This window comes from Nannobrachium achirus (assembly GCF_963921795.1).
Source record: "Nannobrachium achirus genome assembly, chromosome: 4".
Lineage (NCBI taxonomy): Eukaryota > Metazoa > Chordata > Actinopteri > Myctophiformes > Myctophidae > Nannobrachium > Nannobrachium achirus.
The window spans coordinates 3,042,959-3,061,803 of record NC_137813.1 but is presented as its reverse complement, the minus strand read 5'-3'; positions in this window follow the sequence as shown (position 1 = coordinate 3,061,803).

The window sequence follows — 18,845 nt, the reverse complement described above, 5'->3', positions numbered from 1 at the left end:
GGGGCCCAGCGTTGTGGAAAAACGGCCTACCGTTACACCATTTCTTTACACTGTAGTTGTAGCACAGACTTTGCCATCCACTTGAGTTTGAATGATTTAACTGTATCCTTATAGTCAATAAAATAAATTACTTTATTACAGTATTCCATGATAAGTGTATTGTGACCTTTCATGTTAGCATGAACTTAAAGGAGCTATAGTCAACTTTTTCATTGTAGGGCCGACACTTTGTTTACATCCTAGTCTATAGACTAGAATGTAAACAAAGTGTCTGTCTGACAATGGCCAAAATGATTATTTTATCATTATTTTACACTTTGTGTGGTCATTTTTGAATAGAAACACATATATGAAGCTTATTTTTTATAAAATATTTTCGAAACATTATTTTTATTTTAGCATCCGTTTTTCAAGAAAAAGTTGACTATAGCTCCTTTAAATCACCTCACTGAGGCTCTGGACAGAATGACACTCCATACACAGTAAGAAGAGAGGTTGTGTATCAGCAAAGGGTTTCTCAGTGGAATGCTAGACCCACAATCCACCATGCTGTACATTAATTAATGAGCAGTGGTGGCTGAGTGGTTAGTGTCCACACCTAGGACTCCGGAGGCCCCAGAGGTCGCAGGTACGATTCCCCACTCCAGCTACCACTGCTCCCCTTCCCCTTTGCGCTCCTTGTGGGCATCACTGGGTTGAGTTCAGCTGGGTCAAAGCTGATAAAAAAAGCAGCTGGGTTGGGCTGCGATATCTGAATTTCCCCAGCGGGATAGTATAAGTATTCATTATCATTAATAGTAGGAATTGAAAAAAATCCCTAAAAGCAGTGCATCCACTGGGTATGGAGATGGGGATAAGAGACTTTGTCCTCGTAGGAACCCATATATTGTATTGTCAAACGAAAAGAAATATAATGTTTCCTACTCTGTTTTAAAGAAAATAAAAATAAAATAAAAAGTTGGTCACAAAAAAAAAAGCAGTGCATCCAAAACTTCAAAACGACAGAGGATAAAGAACTCACATTTCCACTTTTTTTTTTATGCGTGCGTGCGTGCCAGACATGTGCAGAGCAGGTTGGCATTTATGAAAATACAGAACAAGTAGCATAGCCTACATATATTTCACTCAGTCACATTGCATGGCAACTCAAGAACGGTTGGCCTGCAAACCTATACGGCATTGGTACACGTAATCACACCACGTATGGATATAACCAGGCCGGCATGAGGTTGACTGAAAACTAACGTTCCCTTTAACACACACATGGGCAACACATGGCCCGGGGGCCGGACCCGCCCCATTGGCCATCTCAATCCGGCCCGCCAAGTCATCCATCCATCCATCCATCCATCCATCTGTAGGCCTATATGTATTGTCTTTATTTATTATCTGTGATAAATGGCTATATATTCCAATATTATGGTAATCGGAGGGTTTGGCCAATCTGGGAGGCCGCTGTCCACCGTGTCTCTATCATTTTAGCAGTTTTTCATGGCTTCCTAACTGTTAAGGGGCTGTTAGTAGCCTGTAATCAATCAGTGTTCTGTGTTCCAATCAGTCTTCCGCCCTGCTGTTCTCACCAAGCGGGTAAAAGATGATCTCCTTGCCAACTTCAGGTCATTGACTTCAATAAAAGTCATGCTTCACTGCTGTCCTTTGACCACTGATAGTAACAGAATGTCGCCAAACAATCATCAACGGGCGATGATACGTAAAACCGAAAGAAGAAGAAGTAGCACAGTCAATAAAATGAATGACTTTATTACAGTGTTCCATGATAAGTGTATTAGAATGACACTCCATACACAGTAAATAAAAATGTGTTTTATCAGTGACCAAGGGAGTGGTGCATATCAGCTAAGATACATATGTACTCAAACTGTTACGTTCATATCATAATGAAAGTGAAACAGTCCATGTTTATAACCTATTACAATGTGTTTTATCAGTGACCAAGGGAGTGGTGCATATCAGATAAGATACAGTTCAAATTTATAGGCTCATAATAGTTGATACGGCATTGAAGTGGATTGTTTTATGCAAGCCACCCTTTAATTGTAAGGCCTACACCAGAGTACAGTACAGCTGAAAACATTTCAGTTTAAATTTTAAGTTGTGAAAGCCTAACTTATTGTAAAGTAGTCTGGCATGTCGACCAAATTCATGCAGTTTTAACATATTTCAGCAATGTGTGTTTCAAGTTTCAATTCAATTGTACAATGTGTGGCCCTTCACTCACTCTGTCGAAGTCAGTATGGCCCTCTGGAAATAATGCTGCCCACCCCTGCTCTAACGTGAGCGTGTGCACACAACTCAGGAACAGAGTGTTTTCCAGGAACATTCTGCCCGATGGGGCCCAGCGTTCTGTGGAAAAACGGCCTACCGTTTCTTTACACTGTAGTTGTAGCACAGACTTTGCCATCCACTTGAGTTTGAATGATTTAACTGTATCCTTAAAGTGTTTGGTGAATTATGACATAAAACCACAATAAAGAAGACCATGAGAAGATGCAGAATTAATCATATACTGCACAACCACTACAAAAGCATGCAAGCACAAGATGGAGAAACACAGTACTTTTATCATCTGCCACACAGCAATATAGTGGCTAAAAGATGATCTCCTTGCCAACTTCAGGTCATTGACTTCAATAAAAGTCATGCTTCACTGCTGTCCTTTGACCACTGATAGTAACAGAATGTCACCACCCAATCATCAAGGACGATAAGCAAAACCGAAAGAAGAAGTAAGACAGTCAATAAAATGAATGACTTTATTACAGTATTCCATGATAAGTGTATTGTGACCTTTCATGTTAGCATGAACTTTAAGCACCTCACTGAGGCTCTGGATAGAATGAAAATTCATTCAGTGTCTGTTTTTGTATTTGTTTATTTTGCTAAAAAGCTCTATAGTATATTTCCGATAATCATTGTCAGCATAGTGAGTTTATTTCAATCATTTTCAGTCCCAGTATCTCCACCTTTTCAGTCAGGGGTTGGCAGTGTTGAATTCGTCCGGGGTCACGTGCCCCCCGCCAGTCCTGTAGCTCTTTCCTGAGCAGGGGTCGCGTGCCCCCCGCCCCCCTGCCAGTCCTGTAGCTCTTTCCTGAGCAGGGGTCGCGTGCCCCCCGCCCCCCTGCCAGTCCTGTAGCTCTTTTCTGAGAATGGGTCACGTGCCCCCCGCCCCCCGGCCAGTCCTGTAGCTCTTTCCTGAGCAGGGGTCGCGTGCCCCCCGCCCCCCGGCCAGTCCTGTAGCTCTTTTCTGAGCAGGGGTCGCACGCCCCCCGCCAGTCCTGTAGCTCTTTTCTGAGCAGGGGTCTCGCCTCTCATGCAAACGGACATGCATTGATGCCAAAACCCCCCAAGTTCAGCAACGCTTTAGTGTCACAACAGGGTGTTTTAACAAAGAAAGGAGCCTGTATGCATATCAATAGACCTGTATAATAGGAGGTGTTGAGCGACGTGCACGGGACGTCTCTAGATCAGGGGTTTTCAAAGTGGGTGACGGGGCACCCTGGGGTGCCGCGACGGCAGTCCAGGGGTGCCGCGAGATAATTTGATAATATTTGGAATTTATTTGGACACTTGAAAAAATATTTAGTATAATTTTAAACTTGAAGTACAAAGTTATTTTCAGTCAGTTCTAACCAAAATGGCTATTATCTCAACGTTTTCCTCGCAACATAATCACTAAAATATCGTCACTGTCGGGCAGAAACCTTGTATCTCCATGTTTCAAATGTGTATGTCTTTTGGTAAAGCACGGCCCTGCTTCATCAAACAAGACCGTCGCACAAAACTAGTGAAAACACAACGCCTCGGCATTGTGTGCTTGTAGATTGGCTGTTTTCACTAGTTTAGTACATTTTATAGATGATAACTACAAAACGGTTTTGGACATACAAGGTTTCCACCCAACAACGACGATATGCTATAAATATAAGGTGCCGGGAGTGAAAATGATAATGTAGGGGTGCCTCGGATTAAAAAAAATATTTATGGGGTGCCCTGAGACCAAAAGGTTTAGGAACCCCTGCTCTAGATAAGCGACCCCCCAAACATTGAATCACCAGTGCACCACTGGGGGTGAGGGAACTCATACAAGTTAGAGGATAAACAAGTGAATCTGGACCTGTATCTTTAAAATGTAATTGAAGCAGATACATGACCTTTGTTTTAGTTTTTAGTTTTTTTTTCTCTCCAAACTCACATAAGCCCACATAAATATGCAGACACCCCATTGGCCACTAGTGGTGTAAGAAACTAAGTACATTTACTTAAGTAATGTACTTAAAGGGATATTTCACTTTCAAAAAAACTTTTGGTAATTTTATCATCTAATCAGGCTTTTATGAACACCCTGAACAGTTTGTAATTAGCTTGATTGAATATTTAGATATTTGATGTAAATGTTACCAGGCCCTCCAGGCCAAGGGCCTCTCCCCACACACACCCATTGTAACTTCAGACTTCATTTTAACCATGATAGATTCTTTAAAAACACCCAATAATGTGTGTTTTTAATGAATCTATCATGGTTAAAATGAAGTTTGAAGTTACAATGGGTGTGTATGTGGAGAGAGGCCCTACCACTGCTCCCTGTTGAAAGTGGAATATCCCTTTAATTACAAATTTGAGATATTTGTACTTTACTTGAGTAGGCTATTTCCAATACTTTTACTTCTACTCTCGGATCCAAATATTGCACTTTTACTCCACTACATTTATTTGAAAACTTTAGTCTCTAGTTACTTTGCAGGTATAGGTTATAATATTAAAAAACATACATAAACCACTTTGACCCTATTTCATACCTTGGCTATTTGAAAATAGCCGAACTACAATCGATGTGAGCTTGCTATTTTCAAACATTGTGTACTTTTACTTTTGATACTTGTACATTTTGATGCCAACACTTTCATACTTTTACTCAAGTACATTTTGAATTCTGGACTTCTACTTGTAACAGAGTATTTCTATATTGCAGTATTGATACTTTTACTTAAGTAAAATATTTGAGAACTTATTCAACCACTGTTGGCCACTGTCTGAGGTCATCCAGGTCAGCCTGTCATAACTCCAAAGCTAGAATGCTCTAAAACTGAGCCCCTGCCACCTCAGTGTAAATATCAAATCTCATTTTAATTGTTATATTCAGTGTATGCTGTTACTGTTGATGTGTATGTAAACACATTAAAAGTATTTACCAGTCAGTCAACTCTCTGTGTCTTTGTTTTTGTCCTGGACTGGTAAGCACTGATTCAACTGATACGACTATATTATGTAGACAATTTAATTTACTGTACAAAAACAAGATGCATTCTTTACAAAATATAACAATGTTAACACATAGAAACATGGCAATATGGATGCACATGGAATATTGGTTTATTCAGTCAGTCAGTCAGTTACTTACTTAGTTTAGTAGTTTTAGTTAAAGTAGGTGTTCAATAGCTCTATATCCCAATAGCAATCATGTGTTGATCAATAATATTTACCAGATTTGTCTTTTACTGTAAATCCTGACAATATAATGGTCAATAGTGCCCTCTGCTGGTCAGGGTTGGGGTTAAAGGTTATGGTTAAATCATATTTTAATCATCATCACCTTTATTTATACTCAGAAGTACAGTTGAGGGAAGCCCTCATATTAAATGTTGCCAAGGTTACAATACAGAACAATCAACATCACAATATTAAAACATTATAGTCTGTTAAAGCATAACAAAACGGTTCTAATGGTTTAAGGCATTTGAAAGTCTTTCAAATTTGGAAATGAAAAAACATTTTTTTTTTTTTTCCAAAAGATCACTTTTTGACATAATTACATAGGAACCAAATGGACCCTTATAGGTCATTATAGTCTGTTTAACTTATATTAACACAAAAAACATAAATCATTACCAAATGTTTTTAAGACATTATTGAGTCATTTATAGCAGAGACAGTTGACAGCCAGAGTGTAGACAGCATCCGGGAGCAGGTTGGGTTAGCGGCCCAGCCTGTGTCTTCAGTGAGGAAGAAGCACAACAAACCCATGTTGAGGCCTTTCAGGCCACACACGCAAGCGTGCGCATGCACGTATGTTCACATAGTTTCTCGTAAAAAAAAAAAAACAATTGTTTTGATGGTAAAGTGTGGAAGAGAGGCTGGGAGTGGGTTGAGGTCACGTGGCATAAATATGGTATGTGCATTAGGGTATTAACCAAAAAGTCGATAAGTCGACTCAGTCGACTTCAGTACACAAGTCGACTCCCACCAGGGAAAGTCGACATTTTTTTCATCATTATTTTTGGTCCATGTGCGTGCGTGTGCGTGTGTACAGCATTCAAACATTAGGATTGCTTATTGTTAAGGACAGAATGATTGTCTCCTTTTCCAACTGTGTTTTTTTCAATGGAATTAAGCACAGGGTTTCGTGTTTTTTCCCCCCCTCACGCATTGTTCATCAAATAATAAAGTCAATTTCAACTCAACTTTCGAGTCGACTTGTAGAAATTACAAGTCGTTAATGCCCTAATGTGCTGCCAGTGCGCTGCACCAGGGCCCAGACACACAGGGAGGCCATTAATGAGGGAAGAAGAAAAACAACGGGCAGCAGATATGCAAAGGCAGTTGAGAAAATATTGAAGTAGCCTGGTGACTGCTGCTTCTATTTCCTGTAGTAGACTACAATTTCAAAATAAAAGTATGTTGTTGATTGAATGATCGCATTGTATCCAATAAAAAAGACCCTTGTTTTGAAATGCCCACGGTTCAGAGAGGAAACAGTCAGAGTTCTATTGGCCGGGCCGCTTGACGACTTGACTTGGCTTCCTCCACTCAAAACAACAACACCAGGCTTGGGCATAAAGTAAACCAATGGAATATAAACACAAGACTTTGGGTCAAAAGTTAGTATTTACCATGCTCTCTGAAACCAAGACAATGAAGGCATATGGAACATATCTTTTGTCATCCTCCTTACTTTAGCAGGTGAGTTAAGTAATAAATGTAATATGCTGGCTACAGGTTCCTACAGAACATATTAGCCGCAAATTGCAACACTAGATTTTTTTATACTCGGATGAATCTAGGGTTGCAATACCTCCCATAGGCAGCCAATGCATCAAAACAGTTTTTTGCTATCTGATTGTATTAAACGACATCAAACTCACCAATATTGCGGCTCTATGGAAAGCTTGGAATTTACTCTTGCTATCTGCAAAGTGTTTGTTTCAGAAAAATCCACCGTAGAATTGTTATGATTTATTTTCTGTCAAGAAATCCGAGCAGACATGGTTTATTTTCTAAGTGTTGAACTTCGGAAGCGCTCGTCTTCTATAACGCAACGTCCCGCTGCCTCCTGCATTATGTGACATTTAGAACCAGGTGGTACACAGGACCGCTGAGTGACTTCCCACAAGCGCTTCCAAACTCCAGCACTTAGAAAAAATAATCACCTGAAGCCAATTTCTTGATAGAAAGTAGCTCCTAACATGTCTACGGTGGATTTTTATGAAACAAACACTTTGCAGATAGAAAGAGGATACTCCAAGCTTTCCATACAGCCCCAATATTGGTGAGTTTGATGCCGTTTAATACAATCAGATAGCAAAAAACTGTTTTGATGCATTGGCTGCCTATGGGAGGTATTGCAACCCTAGATTCATCCGAGTATAAAAAAAATCTAGTGTTGCAATTTGCGGCTAAGAACATATCTAGTACTGACACTGCATGCATGCATTGCAAGCCTCATTAATGTACTGTTGCACTGTGTGCTGTTGTACTGTAGATGTGTTTGGCTGTTAGTTGTTGGATCATTGAAACTTTACCATCACCTGAAACTATTTGTAAGTCCATTGAGTCAGTCCTGGGGAAACATTATTTATTCTAGATAAACGTTATTATAGAGTAAGTCCATTGAGTTCAATGGGGGCAGCGGCAGCTCCAGAGAATTGTGACTGGGGGGGCTATGGGGGGGCTTTTTTAGAGCGGGGGCTCATTCATTTTGGCAACAAACAATAATGCATAGTACCAATATGACAAAGGTGATTCACTCGCACCTTGGTTATGGATAACTGAACAGACCAGATCATTGGCAGTTTCCAGCTCCAAATCTAAGGACTGTAGTTGATTGGATAGGGTTTTTGTGAGGCTGAAGATGCTTTCCAGCATAAAAAGTATGATTTTATAGCATGGTTTACATAGAAGTCCGTCAATTGTCTTTCGCATATTCATATACATTTTATTTATGTATACCTTAAATATTTTCATCAGTATTGGGTTTGTGGGGTGGGGGGGCTTAGGGAGTGCTAAGCCTTCAACAGGGGGGGGGGGGGGGGGGTAAAGCCCCCTCTAGGCCCCCCCCCCCCCCCCCTGGAGGGGGAGAGGTGATAGCTTGAGGATTGGTCAAGCTGCACATGACAATGTGAACACTCAGACAATACATAGGAAACCACATTTGCAATTTCCAATTGCATCTTGTGTGGCTGCCCGAAGGGCACTATAGTTCTGGGGAAACCTTATTCCGGATAAACTTTTCCGCTGCCATTGGAGATTGATGGAAAGTGACGTCACAGCGGGGGGAAAGTGCAATTGGAATTCAATGGGGGAGCGGAATTCAAGGATTGGTCTGGCTCCACATGACAGTTAATGTGCTGCAGTATATAGTCACGGCAAATGGAAATTGGCCCACTAATACCGTTTGTGCCCATCTATGCCCATCTGGCTATGCTACGGTTATCTTATGACATCACCCTTTATGCTTATATCAGGTGTTTTTTTTTTCAGCTGTGTTTTCTCTGGGAGCGTTGTCTTTTGAACGCGGCCTTAGTCTTAGTCAACTAAACTAACACTGATGTCAGAGATGATCGTGACTTCTTGAAGGACCTGAGGGAGAATAATCATACAGTTCTGCTACAGAGAAGTGTACATATTATAATCTTATAGTTCTGCTACAGAGAAGGGTACATATTATAATCATATTGTCGTTGTCGGTTGGAAACCTTGTCTATATGTCCAAAACCGTTCGTTTTGCATTTATCATTTTAAAAATGAACTAAACTATAGTGAAAACAGCCGATCTACACACAACGCCTCGCGGTGCGAGGCGTTGTGTGCTTTTGTGTGCTTGTAGATGAGCTGTTTTCACTACTTCTGTGCGACGGCCTTGTATGATGAAGCAGGGCTTTACTTTGCCAAAAAAAGTACAAATCTGAAACTTGGAGATATTAGGTTTCTCCCCGACAGTGATGATAATAGTTCTGCCACAGACAAGTGTACATATTATAATCTTATAGTTCTGCCACAGAGAAGGGTACATATTATAATCACATAGTTCTACTACAGAGAAGGGTACATATTGTTGGACATCCCATAAGGTGCAGCTCCTTGACATAAACACACACCTGAGGTGATGGAGACATAATGTGTTGAGCAGGATCGGACGCTTTGTATTCTAGTCTTGTGGTGAATGAATGTATTTGATGATTAAAATATAACACATGATAGCACTGCACTGCAGCCACTGCAAGCATTAACTATTAAACTTTTAAATTAACGAAGCCTTTTTTTTTAAAGCATGCCCTTTTGAATATCTGAGTATTTCTTTACTCCCGTAACTCTACTCAACTCAAGTACACACTTGACACACTTGAGAAGACGGTTGTGTGTATTCAAGTATTGTGGTCAAAGAAAGAAAGAAAGAAAGAAAGACCCAAAAAAAGAGACTTCACGCTGTGTTGTGAGCTTGTAGATGATGATGATCAAAATCACCCAACTTTTTAGGCCACAGTGAGAGCAATCTTCAGACTTTTGAGGCGATTGATTGATTGCTTGATTGCTTGATTTATTTTAATATTTTTTATATTATATTATGTGTTGCATGGGGGTTTAAATACATTTGACTTGACTTGATAACAACTGTTTTATGGAAGGAATAAAGACTGCATCATTTGAGACAATTCATTTAAGACGCAGTAACCCACACTCTCAACCAGGGCAGGAATTTCATGGAGGCCATGAAGGCCATGGCTGTCGTTGCCCCTCAGTTTGGCCTTGTGCCCCTCAAACCAATGGCATGACCTGAGACCACAGTGGCCTTAATGCCCCTCAAACCAATGGCATGACCTGAGGCCACAGTGGCCTTAATGCCCCTCAAACCAATGGCATGACCTGAGGCCACAATGGCCTTAATGCCCCTCAAACCAATGACATGACCTGAGGCCACAGTGGCCTTAATGCCCCTCAAACCAATGACATGACCTGAGGCCACAGTGGCCTTAATGCCCCTCAAACCAATGACATGACCTGAGGCCACAGTGGCCTTAATGCCCCTCAAACCAATGGCATGACCTGAGGCCACAGTGGCCTTAATGCCCCAGCTGACTGTACCACTTTCTCCTCTGTCTCTTTCTTGTCAATATGTAGACAGTAGACACAGGTGTCTTTTTCTTGTCATGTACTGTAGACACCAGTGTCTTTTGTTGAGATTCTGAAATCTTAACTCCCCAGAGTCCCCATCTTTAAACCAATTCAGTGACTTTGATTGGTGCAGGGCTGAGCATGGATCAGATTGTAAATACCATCATTTATCTATTTCACTGCAGATTAGGTTGTCATCCCTAACCCTTAAATTCAATACACTAACATCGTGTTTTATTCAATGGCCTTCCTGCACTGGCAGTTGGGCTTTGTGCCCTCAAATACCAAAGGTCAAGTGGCCTTGCCCCTAAAATGACAGAATTCCAGGCCTGGACTCAACTCTTCATGTCCAATGTGTTTGTATTTACAGCAAAAACAGAGAACAACCGGGTGCTCAATGGAGATAAAAAAAAAAAAAAAAAAAAAAACGTCTTAAAAAGTAAGTGTTGCTGCCAGGATCAGTGGGAAAACACTGTTAAAAAAGGACCAGGGGATCCCAGCACTCAGAGTCAGGAGGAGAGGAACTTAAAGTTAAAACAAAGTTTATTTCTTTAAAACCAACATGTTTCGACCTTCACGGTCTTCTTCAGGGCAAGAACTGTTTGTATTTATGCTCATAAAGTTAATATATGAATGCATCTGAATTAAAATACTGTAAATCTATCTATCGTTGCGAGGCATTTTGATCTTGTAGAGCTGCCCCATATGTATCTTTGGAACCAAGTCAAACTAAATGTAATGCCTCAACTCCTTCATTCAGAGTGTTTGTCGGTCCCCAGTTCAATTATGATTATTTTGGGGGTCCTCAGTTCAATTATGATTATTTGGGGGGTCCCAGCATGAAGAGGTGCATTTAAGTAAACAAAAGCATGACACAATCCAGACAGAGGGCTTGTTTTTTTATGCCTATTTTTTGAGTGACAGCCTCTTGCAGATGTTTTAGTTGGAAAGTTGTTCTTGATCATGCAGTTGATAAAACAAAGTAGTGTCGATGTAGCTATAGCTACTTTTGCTGTGTAGCTTGTAGTGTAGCTTGCTACATTTCTCTGGGGATATACAGTAGCTTCCATTGTAGTTGAGCTATATTTAATGAAGGGTAACAAGTAGCTTTGCCCATCACTGGTTCACTGCATCTCTCAGTATTCATTCTGATCATTTTGATATTGTTTTAGTTTGACTTTTACTGGAAACTGGTAAAAGAAAACATCCTTGCCTCCCCCTGACCTTTCTATTGTAAATACCTTTTATCTTGCTGCTCACTGCGACGCGTTGTGAGCTTGTAGATCGGCTATTTTCAGCCCAGGTATGAAATAGGGCTAAAGTGGTTCATGCATGTTTTATAATATTATAATTTATGTCTGCAAGGTAACTAGTAACTAAAGTTTTCAAATAATCGTAGTGGAGTAAAAGTACAATATTTGGATCCGAGATGTAGTGGAGTAGACGTAAAAGTATTGGAAATTGGAAATACTCAAGTAAAGTTCACATACTTCAAAAGTGTACGTAAGTACAGTTACTTTATGCCACTGCTTTTAATCATTGAACAATTTCACCTTCTGTGTGTAGCATAAAGTTCTGTGTTGGTACAGTAGCTACTTGGAGGCTGTTCCAGAGTCTGGGGGCGTAATAATAATAATATGGACTAAAAGCAGACTCACTGTAGGCCAGGGTGTGGTGTTAGGAAGGAGAGATGATGAAGGTCCTGAGGGAGAATGAATAGAGTCAATGATCATACATTATGCTACAGAGAAGTGTACATATTATAATCATATTTTTCTGCTACAGAGAAGTGTACATATTATAATCATATTGTCGTTGTCGGTTGGAAACCGTTTTGCATTCATCATTTTAAAAATGAACAAAACTAGTGAAAACAGCAGATCTACAAGCACACAACGCCTCGCGATATGCTTGTAGATGAGCTGTTTTCACTACTTCTGTGCAACGGCCTTGTATGATGAAGCAGGGCTTTACTTTGCCAAAAAACGTACAAATCTGAAACTTGGAGATGCGAGGTTTCTGCCCGACAGTGACGATAATAGTTCTGCCACAGAGAAGGGTACATATTGTTGGACATCCCATAAGGTGCAGCTCCTTGACATAAACACACACCTGAGGTGATGGAGACATAATGTGTTGAGCAGGATCGGACGCTTTGTATTCTAGTCTTGTGGTGAATGAATGTATTTGATGATTAAAATATAACACATGATAGCACTGCACTGCAGCCACTGCAAGCATTAACTATTAAACTTTTAAATTAACAAAGCCCTTTTTTTAAAAGCATGCCCTTTTGAATATCTGAGTAATTCTTTACTCCCGCACTTCTACTCAAGTACACAATTGACAGAGCGACCTTCACTTGTAGTTGAGTAATAGTTGACCAGGAGTATCTGTACTTTGTATCTGCTGGCCTGTCCAGCATTTCTTCTGCGTGTGGCCCTGTTATGACACATCATATCATAGCAGTGAAGTCATGGTCTATAAGTCAGAGTTTTTTCCAAAAGAAAAATATGTTTTAATTTATTTCATAGAACCCTAACCCATGACTCCATTTGATTGTGTACAAATGGACCCTTACAAGTCCATTTGGTTCCATTTGTACCCTCTCAGAGTTACAGACCTGCTAGGGTGCATTTTAGAAACGCTGAGAGCCCCAGATCACATCACTTAGAGAAGGTCAAATAGTTTTGGCCCTGGTGTTGTTTTGGATGCCCCTTTTGCCTCTTATATTTTGTCTGTCGTTAAATGTTTCCATGAATTGATTACAAAGGACCCCACTGGAAGCCATAGGCTTTCTTGGAAGACCTTGTATTGAAGTGTACTTCCCTGTAGCTGTCTCTGCAAGCTGTTGAGAAAGTATTCAATCACCTTGCTTACTGTATGTACTGTAACTCGCTCTATAGATAAAGAGCATCTGCTAAATGTTTACATGTTAAATTGTAACGTGTGATTAAACAGTGGGGTCGATCAACTGATGCGTTCATGTCTTTTGTGTGGCAGGTTTTGCAGAATATCTGGGCGCCGCCGATAGTCAAACCAAAGAGTTGTAAAACCTTTACCCGAAGCCTTCCTACTTGGCACTCAGCATCCAGGGTAGGGTTAAGGTAAAGAAGGCTGTTTTTACTGACCGACATCACCACTTTCACTCTGGCTCGCTGCAGTCCTATAGGGGGTGAGGACTGGGCGGGGCCTTGCAAAAATCGGCCGCTTCCGCCCGCCATGTTCGTTGCTATCTTTCTTGTAAGACTCTTGGATAAAAGGAAGCGATGACCGGAGAACAGCATTGACAGTTCGCTGGTTGTAGATAAGATGGATTGGTCAATGCAAGTGTACTCTATTACAAGTCGAAGTCCAGTAGGCCTATTCAAAATTTACATGAGTAAAAGTATAAAAGTATTGGTAATGGTATCAAAATGTACTTAAAGTACCAACAGTAAAAGTAGGCCTACTCATTGTGCAGAATGTCCCTTTCAAGTTATCAAAACATCTTTTGAAAATAGCATGGATCTAACATTGTAAGCTTGTAGATCGGCTATTTTCAAATGGTCAAAATATATGTATATGCTGAAGTGGTTGATGATGTTTTGTAATAATAGTCAAAAGTATAGTAGGCCTAGCCTTACTAACTAAAGTTTTGAAATAAATGCAGTGGAGTAAAAGCAGGCCTACAATATTTGGATCAGAGATGTGGAGAAGAAGTAAAAATATTGGCAAAGTACAAAAGTGTAGGCCTATAGTACAGTACTTAAGTAAATATACTTAATTACTTTATACCACATAGGGTGCCTACAGCCAGTTATTGGGCCACTGCCAAGACCACTTGCAATTTGACTCGGCCATTACTCGGTCAATTTTCATCAAAAAATTAAAATTTAAACGTGTCCATATTCACTGGAATGTCTGCTTTCATTTGCTGGTGCTCATTATTGTCTCCCAATAAAAAGATATCCATAAAATCTGTCCATGCATTAGCGCAGAAAGAGCACAAGCAGATCAGAACAGCCATCACATTCATCCATTGCTTTGGAAATAAAGATCGGTTTATAATAATATAACATTCCCTATAAACAGTAAAATGTGTGTGATCGTTATGTTGATCAAATATGGTTTTATTGAAATGCAATCAAAGCCTAGAGCAATTGAAGTAAAAGTATCGTTGCTTGCTCAACAAGTAGAACTAGTACAGACTGATCTTGATGCATCCAAGACCTAGCAATGGCAATGGCCGCCAAAGTGGGCGGAGCTAAGCCACGAATCTTGCGGTGATGTCATAACCGACAGTCCCTATAGAATAGTGAAGTGTGACGTAATTTACACATCCTATGTGGTTCGCGGTTTTCTTCCCCCATTCTGAATTCCCATAGACCTTTTTCATATGGCGTCATATAAGAACTGTGTTCCAATTATAAACAAATGATCTCAGCGGTTTGACTCATATGGATATGAAGAATCAACTGATGGTGAAAAAACGCTAATGTTACTGTCGCCGAATTAGTTACATTTTCGCTAGAAACAGGCTTTATCACTTATGAGTGACTGACTATCATAAACCACACAGAGCCACATCGCCGATAATTTCGCAAAGGCTGTTTGTTTATTTTTGGACCACAATGCTTATATGAGACGATTTAAGATGACCCAATGTTATTCTCCATAGAGAATGACTTCCGTGGAACCACGGGATGAGCGAGTCACGTCATGACTTCGCTATTCTATAGCAGTGGTCCTCAACCTTTTCAGGCCGCGACCCCCAAAATAATTTGAACTGGACGAGCGGTTCTATTGTGAAAATAGACGATCTACATGCTAGGCGTTGTGAGCATGTAGATCGGCTGTTTTCACAATGTCTGCGTCTAACATTTGACATTTTGGCCATTGGGGGTCCCGACCCACAGGTTGAGAACCACTGTCCTAAAGGGCATCACCGCCAGTACGAGCGTCCAGTATCACAACAATCACCTTTCTCTTCATGCAATAACGAATCCTTGAATTTTGTTTTTCATTCGTGAAAGAAAATAGCTTTTTGGGGAATGTTTTTTGAAAATGTTTTGAATATTAATAATAATAAAAAAAAACTAAATGTAGGAAACCAAAAAAAAAAACAACATAAAATTGTTCCCAGACCCAGTGCCTGGGAAACAGTGATCTAGACCAGGGGTTTTCAAAGTGGGTGACGGGGCACCCTGGGGTGACGCGGTGGCAGTCCAGGGGTACCGCGAGGTAATTTGATAATATTTGGAATTTATTTGGACACTTGAAAAAATATTTAGTATCATTTTCAACTTGACACAACGCCTTGCTTTGCGAGGCGTTTTGTGCTTGTAGATCTGCTGTTTTCACTAGTTTAGTACAGTACATTTTATAGATGATAAATATAAAACGAACGGTTTTGGACATACAAGGTTTCCACCATACAACGACGATATGATATAAATATAAGGTGCTGGGAGTGAAAATTATTATGTAGTGGTGCCTCGGATTAAGAAAGTATTTATGGGGTGCCCTGAGACAAAACAGTTTGGGAACTCCTGATCTAGACTAGAGAATACAGAGATCCTGTTCCTGTAGCCCCCAGGAGGGGTGGAGGTCTTCATTTAAAATCCTCCTCAAATATTGAGTCAGACGCTGACGGTTTGAGCTCAAACAGAGGTGTGTAACTGGTGAATGTGAAGTGTATTCATCATAAGCAGGACTACAGTATATAAAAGAAGCAGGACACATTCAATACATCATTCTATCAGCTCTGATCTGATCTGACAACAACATGACCAACCTCCGCCTCCTCATTGTCCTGATGGGTGAGTAGAGACTCTTCACAGACTGTTCACCATAGCATTATTAAGTGTGCCTGCTATGCAATAGCAGAACACTTATTGTAATCCGCCATACTTAAGTCAGTCAGTCAGTCAGTAAGTAATGTTCTTGCAAATTTCTGCTCGTAATAACTGCCGCACAATTTACGCCACCGCCGCAATATATACATCAAAACGTGCGGCTCGGCCGGGAATGGTGTGCTATTACTTTTCTTTCCGATCCGCGTTACCATTGCGACGTAATTCGCAAAAAACGACGCCAAAAAACCCCATTCACTTAGAATGGGGGAAATTTCGGCACGTAATAACTGCCGCACGATTTACGCCACCCCCGCAATATACACATCAAAACGTGCGGCTCGGCCGGGAATGGTGTGCTATTACTTTTCTTTCCGATCCGCGATACGATTGCGATGTAATTCGCAAAAAACGACGCCCAAAAACCCCATTGACTTAGAATGGGGGACTCCGAAAAAAAACCAGAAACTTTGGCGCCACATAACTCTGCCATACTTTTGCCTAGCAACGTGATTTAAACTTTAAAATGCACACACAACTTTGGTCTTTTTCCGGCCAATAGGGATGAGCTGTAATTGATTAAGCCCCGCCCCCTCTGTAACAGGAAGTGCCTCTATAACTCATGAACCGTTTGTCGTACAGACTCGCGGCTGGTGTCATAATTTTTTTTTTTCTCAAAATTTTTTTTTCTCAAAATTTTTTTTTCTCAAAAATGTTTTTTTCTCAAAAAAAAATGTTTCTCCAAATTTTTTTTTTCTCAAATTTTTTTTTTCTCAAATTTTTTTTTTCTCAAATTTTTTTTTTCTCAAAAATGTTTTTTTCTCAAAAAATTTTTTTTCTCAAATTTTTTTTTTCTCAAATTTTTTTTTCTCAAAACTTTTTTTTTCTCAAAATTTTTTTTTCTCAATTTTTTTTTCTCACATTTTTTTTTTCTCAATTTTTTTTTCTCACATTTTTTTTTTCTCAATTTTTTTTTCTCAAATTTTTTTTTTCCTCAAAAAAATGTTTTTTTCTCAAAAAACTTTTTTTTTTCTCAAAAAACTTTTTTTTTCTCACAAAACTGTCGTTAAAGTGCGACCCGTGATAACGGCCAAAAATGCGCCAAAACGCCACTAATTAGTCGAAATGGCTGACTTCCTGTTTGGTTTCTGATTGGCTGCTGGCCTTGTGACGTGGGTAGAGCTGCGAGGGCCCGGTCATCGCTGCTTGCAGCTTTAATTCATTAATCGTCCATGACCTTAATTGGGGCCTATTTCGCCAAACAGGAAGTGCCCCTCACCAAACAGGAAGTGACCCTTGATCTCGTGAACCATTTGTCATACAGACACGCGGGTTGCGTCAAATGACAAGATTAAGAGTCCTTAAACTTAATTGGGGCCTATTTCGCCAAACAGGAAGTGCCCCTCACCAAACAGGAAGTGACCCGTTTTCTCGTGAACCGTTTGTCGTACAGACATGTGGGTGGTGTCATATGAAGAACAATAATGTTAACGTTTATGCAAAAAAATGCTAATGTTAATAACGCTAATGCTAACACCAACCGCTACACAAGGTTGCACAGACTTAGCGAGCTGCAGGCACACTTAAAATTTCTTAGAAATTTTCTTTTCTAGTTTATTTATTATTTCCACACAACTCCTCTAAGCCAAGTCAAGGTATATTAAAGATTATTGACTGCTTTAACTATTGAAAAACAGCAGATAAACAAGCTCACAGCGCGGCACCGAGTGCCGCGCTGTGAGCTTGTAGATCTGCTATTTTTGAAAAATAGTGACATTTTGAATTTTGTGTCTTCAGAATGTGTGTCTTTTGAATCCTTTTAAGGTTTTTTGAAAAACCTATGTTTTTATGTCAGCAATCTGGCCAGCCATCGTCAAAGAAAAGGTCCTTTTCACTTAATTGGAGCTCAGTTAGTTCTTGAGAGACTACTATGTCAGTGGTTCTCAAACCTTTTCATGTGAAGGACCCCCAAGATGATATGTATAAATTTTGGCGAGTTTGGTGAGTTACAAATGTTCGCTTAAAAAATACATATATTCAAAGATTTTCACACATTTTCACAACTTTTCAAAAATAGCAGATCTACAAGCTCACAGCGCGGCACTCGGTGCCGCACCGTGAGCTTGTATATCTGCTATTTTTCACTGGTTAAAGCATTCAATAATTCTAGGCCTAAATGGGTTAATTATGACATGTATTTATTTATTTATTCAGGGAACAAGTGACATCTTCTTGAGGCTCGTGATGATCTGCCTGTTGATCCATTTCAAAATCTTAATTTCAAGTTTGTGCAGTTTTTTATTTTATTTTATATTTGACACATGGCGGTGTTGTGTGTTTCAGTGCTGGCTGCTGTGTGCTGGGAAGCCAACTGCTGGAAGGGTGAGTAATACACACATATCGTCACTGTTGGGCAGAAACCTCGTATCTCCAAGTTTCAAACGTGTATTTTTTTTGGGACATACAAGGTGTCCACCCCGACAACCACGACGATATTCTGTAATCTATTTGGACCGGGAACGCAAATCTGTTTCATGTTAGATTTGAAACACTTTAACCATTATTTAATAGCAGATATATATGAGATAGCTTGTAAATGGTAAA